Genomic DNA, 6,043 nt, shown 5'->3' with positions numbered 1-6,043 from the left:
TGTTAGATGTTAATGGGGAATGTAGAGCGATGTTAGGGGGAGGGGGGTGGGGCCAAATGAGCTTCCACCTTCATGTGGTTGGCCCTGTTTAGTAGAGAATATTAAACTATTCTCGAAACAAAGTGAAGCTCAATAAGATGTAAGTGAAGCTCAAATTGGCACAAATAGGAAGTCAATATGATGTAAGGGGTCATTTGAAGTCCTAGGGTGTCCTAGGAAAAGTTATGGGTGGATAGCAGTGTTTACATGATGTAATAGGCTATTAAAGTCCCTAAATGATGTAAAATGCACTCAAAGTGCAAGATCTTGTAAAATTGCCAACATTGGCAACATAAGCCAACTTAGGCTTGAATTGGGTTAGTTAAGGTTATAAGTGTGTGAAGAGTGTTTTAAAAGGTCTTTTAGAGTCATTTAGGAATGACATTATAGTTGTCATAAGTCTTTCGCTGAGAAAAGGTCACAAAAGATAATCAAAGGTAATGATGTTAAAAAAGGTAATGAGCTTTTTATCACTAAAAGTGAAGAGCTTGTTGCTTTTTGAACTCCACTTCTAAGGATACTTGGATTATTTCCATATCTGACAACTTGTGAACACATTGAATTATAATATTATTGTCTTTCAACTTAGTGAATATCATTGTGGTTTCACTGTCAGAGATCGAAAAACATCTATTTTTTGTTTCATTAGTATTATTTGTAGCATGCAACAGTGATTTCTGTCAACTGATGCAGTTCTAGAGAATAGAGGTGAAACTACAGAGTTGGAGGTATATGACTTTAAAGGAGATGGAGGAATAGCATTAACTATGTACAGTACTGATGAGGTATGTAGTCCTCTCTTTTATGACAAATATAATTTCCTGTTCTAATTCTAATTGAGTAAATCTCAAATATTCAATTATGATTAATTATTTATGTGTAGTCTATTCGTGCATTTGCTAATGCATCAATGGCAATAGCTTATGAGAAGAAATGGCCACTTTACCTGAGTACTAAAAACAAAATTTAAAAAAAATATGATGGAAGGTATGTTTTCAAATCAATACAAGGATTGATGATCTTATTTTTACGTTTTTCTCTAACACACCTTACTTCCCATGTTATCATTCTTTATGATTCTCTAGCTTAATGATCCTCATATTCTCGAAGATTCTTCTTATATGTGACTTAAATTGGTAGGTTTAAAGATATCTTCCAGGAGGTATATGAGGCTAGTTGGAAAGCTAAATATGACGCAGCAGGAATCTGGTTGGTTTTGTTTCTTGGCACAATAATATGAAGATTGCAATGTTGATTATCTTGACTCTGTCGAGCACACAATAACTTCTTTCATTGATTGATTCATGAACAGTTATGAGCATAGGCTTATTGATGACATGGTAGCCTATTCTTTGAAGAGTGATGGTGCCTATGTTTGGGCATGCAAAAATTATGACGGTGATGTGCAGAGTGATTTCCTTGCGCAGGGTTAGTGGTGCAAAATACTATTTTTCATTGAATCTAGCTTTGAACTGATCATTATATCTAATCTTACATATATCTATTATTTTTGTAAGGAAGGAAACATGATTACTTTCTTTAGAAGCAAACCTGACTGGATTTTCTATTTTCAGGATTTGGATCTCTTGGTCTGATGACATCTATCTTGGTGAGATTGTAATCCACTTTACTATTATATATAACTTGGTTCAATTACCTATTTGTTTGGTGTATATGTTTTCTTATAGGTAAATCATTTTTAAACACATGATTATTTAATAGTGTTTATGTTATTTGTCAGCAAACATGGACACATTCATCATATTCTATACCCTCATTCTTATTCATACTTTAAGTTGCTTTAGATTTGGTTCATGAGCTATATGCTCTAATTAAATATTTGGCTAAATTAAGCTCAATTTTCATATCCTGTACTTGGGGTATTGCCTATCATTTTTTGAGGCATTCATTTCTAAGCAAGCTTGTCTGCATGTACACACCATGACATCTTTACATGGACATTATGTGTTGCCACTTTTATCCATTGGTGGAACTGCATGCATTTAAATGTCTGGTAGATGTGTCCATGATTCTGTGTATTTTTGTAGCTGTCAAGAGCTTATATTTCAAAAGTGAAACTTTGGGAGTTAGATCTGCAAGATTGCATTTGACATATTCTATTTTATCACTATATTTTCCTATCAGTAATTATTACAATCTGCACCTTCAACTAGATCTACTTCGTTAAGATCATATGATGCAACATCTGTACTTTGTATGCATAGCATACTGCTAGGGAATTTAGAGGTAGATGTCTCAACATGCATTTTCACTTTTCATGCAAAGATTGCATGCTGACCTTTCTAAAGGTTATTTTAGAGTGTGAAATATTTTTAGGTCTTCTAGTAAATATTCTGTCAGATGGAGTTGTTAAATTGTAATTCTATTGTCAACTAGGGTGGCAGTGCTATAATTGTAATATTTTTTACATTACAATAGTTCTTTATTTTTATTGAAGGAAATTTAGATTTCCGACAGTGAATAATTTAATTGTTGGGTCTACTGTTAAAGTTCTCAATAATCTTAGTTTAACATCAGAAGCATCGCCAAGGCTATCTTCCATCTTTGTTTCCAGGCATACACATAAATGCTGCTAATTTAATAGTATTCGAACAAAATGCCTAGTCATCTATAGATATCTCGTGGTTCCCTTCTAATGAAATGGCCCAAAAATTAGGAGTGCATATTTGAATCACACAACCTGACAATAAGTGTGCACCTCTAGAGCTTGAAGAATGTCTTTGACTGGTTCCTTGTGGAACATTTACATTAACTAACATCAATTGCTTGTCCTACCTTAGCCTCCAAAAATATGATGATTTTTCATCAAGCCCAATTTTGAGGTGTAAAGGCTGTTAATATTTTCCATATAGACTAGCATGTAAGTTTAGGAACCTATTTGAGTAAGTATGTGTACTCTTTTCTTCCTGATTGTACGCCATGATCCATCATCAGGACAGTGACCTAGGGAAGAGAGAAGGAGTGAATAGAAGATCAAGACCAATGGAAGGAGTGGTGTGGCCTTAATGACAAATGGAATATATATATTTTTTGTTTTACTTCTCTAACCATCGCAATTGCGATGCCCAGTACAGAAATTGCGACGCAGTTTTCGTCACATCCACAGCAATTGCATGGCAATTTCTGGGGTCGACAGCGTCGCAGTTGCGACCACTTGGTCAAGTATTGTGACGGGGTTCCTGTAGATGCGACAGAAACCTTGTTGCAATTGTGATGGAAAGCACAAGAATTGTGATGGGGTTGAAGTCAATATAAGTGGCTGCATAGCGACGGATAGGCATCGTAATTGCGACGGGAAAGAATAGACATCGTAAATTGTGACTAAATAAGTATAATGTCTATCTTTGTTGTAGTGGTGACACATGGCTATCGTAATTGCGACACATAGCCATCAAAAATCAATGCCAAATCTATTAGTGACTCCACTATCCTAGTCAACAACTTTTAACCAATAGGAAGATTCTGATCTATCACTTTCTGTAACAGTTTTCCTTTTCTGGACCACATACTAAACCCGGTCCCACTTTGTCCACATGGTAGCTTCTCACTTCCCTACTTTTGTTAAACTTTGTACATTTTCAAAATCTATGGAAGCAATGATTGTCGATCATCATTTGATCGATGACCAAGAACTTGCATGATATACACTAATTTAAAACTAAGGAAAAGGGGCCTGCACGTCCATGTATCACAACCTTGCATCCCTACTTTGTTTAAACCCTATGGAACTTCAAAATGATGGGATATTCCCATCATTGATCTTAACATGATTGAAAGTCAATGAAATAAACTCTCCAAGGGTCAGGAGTTTTTCTTTGAGCTCATAAAGCTTTTAAGTGTGCGACTTGGTGATCAAGTTGATTGCACAATAAAGCTAATCAAAAGACAACAACATTTTATAGCATGACCAAGTGAAGTAGTGAAGTTTTTCTAGTCATTGAGTCGCATCAGTTAAGTGCTCAACTACCTTTTAGCTTGTAACTAAGTGAAATAGTTGATAAATCCTTAGTTGTGTAGTCGCTTGAATGAGAGAAGTATAATGAACCTTCACAATGATTGGGCAAACTATTGTGTTCACACAGTCGGGGCCTCAAAAGACAAAGAATGAAAGATAACTTCAATTGTGCAAAAATGGTTAGAAGCACATAAAGAAATTTATTCACATAGTCATAGGGGTGACCAGATGGTTAGTAATTTGAACTCATTGGAGAGAAAAATGAACAGCTTGGATCTCACGGTGGAGTGTTCATCACCATTGTAGAATTGGAAGAAGGAAATCCAATAGAACCTCCCATGCCTAGCCTGGAATTAACTATGGCTGATTTCAAAGGAAAATAGCTAGATCCTGTAATAAAAAAAGCTAACCCTAAATTCTTATTTGATGACAATTTTATAAAGTCAAGGTCCTTTTACCAATTTTCATGGAGAATAAATATTGAAAAATTTGAGGAAAGATGTTGTAAAAGGAAAGTTGAGCAACCAAACATAGAAGATTTAATCATACAATATAAGATAAAGGAAGAAATGATATAATAATTTAGTAGTGTGACTCTTGGAGAGGGAAGAAAAATGATTAGGTCAGCTGGAGTTTTACTTCATCCATATTGGGACATTGTAGATACAATGGTGTCTAATATTGTTACAAATAAATTGAGCACTAAGGAGAAAAAGAAAAGGGCACTCAGTGGTGCTAAATATAGTGAAGACCATGTTGCCTTAGTTATTTGGTCCTTAAAAAGAGGACTCATTTGTATTTTTTTTCTCCTATCTTATCATCGCCATTGTTTCTCAGTCTTGTACCTTGGACTTCTTGTTGGTGTATAGAGTCACACCAGTTAATACTTGACCTATATAATTCCCTTGCAATTAAAATTATCAGTTGTTAACCCTAAACCCCATTCTTATGAGATCCCTCTCAAATGCTTTGAAACCCTATCAATTTGTGGAAATAATTACTTAATTTATTGAATTAAAAACAATAATAAATTGACATACAAACAATCTAAGCTACATTAAATTGTATGAACTTTTCTCACTCAATACCAAAGTAACAAGCATATGAAGTAGAGCTAGTTTATTCTTTCTCCCTATCTAAGATTATTTTATTCTTGTTCTTGCTCTTGCTTGTTGGCCAAGGAAATTTATTTTCATTTAATTTAACAAATAATTCTTCTAAATTTAAAATAGCCAAAAAAATCCTAATTTGACAACCCCACAAGTAAATTTAGCTTCTAGGAAAATTAGTTTCCCCTATAAATACAATGAGTGGGGTTCATGCTCTTCAATCTACTTCTCTATTTGGATCTACTTGAAACAATCAAAATTTACTACACTACAATGACTCACAAGGGAGAATCCTCAAAAGTGTAACATCAATTCTCTGCATCTTTTTCATTTTCTACCTTTTCTTGGGTAGGTATTTCCATGGATTGTTGAAAAAATGGATTGTTTTTGTTGGTAACAGGAAAGGAACTAAAAGGAATTTCAACACAAAAATTTTAGAGCGGAAGAAGGTGGTGAATTGGCTCATTGTGGATGAACCATTAATGATGTTAACTTGGTGGTTTTCCTACACCCAAAAACCATGGAAAAGTTGCAATTGTTTTGCAGTGATACAATTCTTATTAAGGTATTTTCATTGGCTCTTTGCCCTTTGTGAGGTTATGGTATTTGTGTTTAGGATTAGGCACTTAGGATTTTTAATTTTTTTTTACTTTATCCTTCAATCTCTCATCGGCACCATATTGTAGAGAAAGAAAAGGAAGGATACAATCTGTATTGCCCTAGTAGATGAGACTTGCAAAGAACCTAAGATTAGAATGAATTCAGTACCGAAGTGTAATGAATTTAGTACCCAATGCCCAAGTGTACAAGTGGTGATAGCCCCTCTCTCTACTAGGGGATAATTTTTGTGATTTACCACCATATTTTTTCACATTTCCCTAATTTTAGTAGAAGTATATCCTTTAGGAGGGATGATTTG

At 34.5% G+C, this 6,043-nt stretch overlaps 1 long non-coding RNA gene across 1 annotated transcript; it reads left to right on the top strand.

The window, feature by feature from the left end:
• The first annotated feature begins 920 nt into the window (after window positions 1-920).
• On the top strand, window positions 921-1,653 carry LOC149530207 (uncharacterized). The gene is made up of 4 exons (XR_016359260.1): window positions 921-1,026; window positions 1,180-1,248; window positions 1,352-1,467; window positions 1,614-1,653. It is a non-coding gene; the product is annotated as an uncharacterized LOC149530207 (long non-coding RNA).
• Window positions 1,654-6,043: the final 4,390 nt, after the last annotated feature.

This window comes from Cupressus sempervirens, chromosome 11 (assembly GCF_028749045.1).
Source record: "Cupressus sempervirens isolate cs-2001-9-10 chromosome 11, ASM2874904v1, whole genome shotgun sequence".
Classification (NCBI taxonomy): domain Eukaryota; kingdom Viridiplantae; phylum Streptophyta; class Pinopsida; order Cupressales; family Cupressaceae; genus Cupressus; species Cupressus sempervirens.
This window is presented reverse-complemented; position numbering and strand designations above follow the sequence as displayed.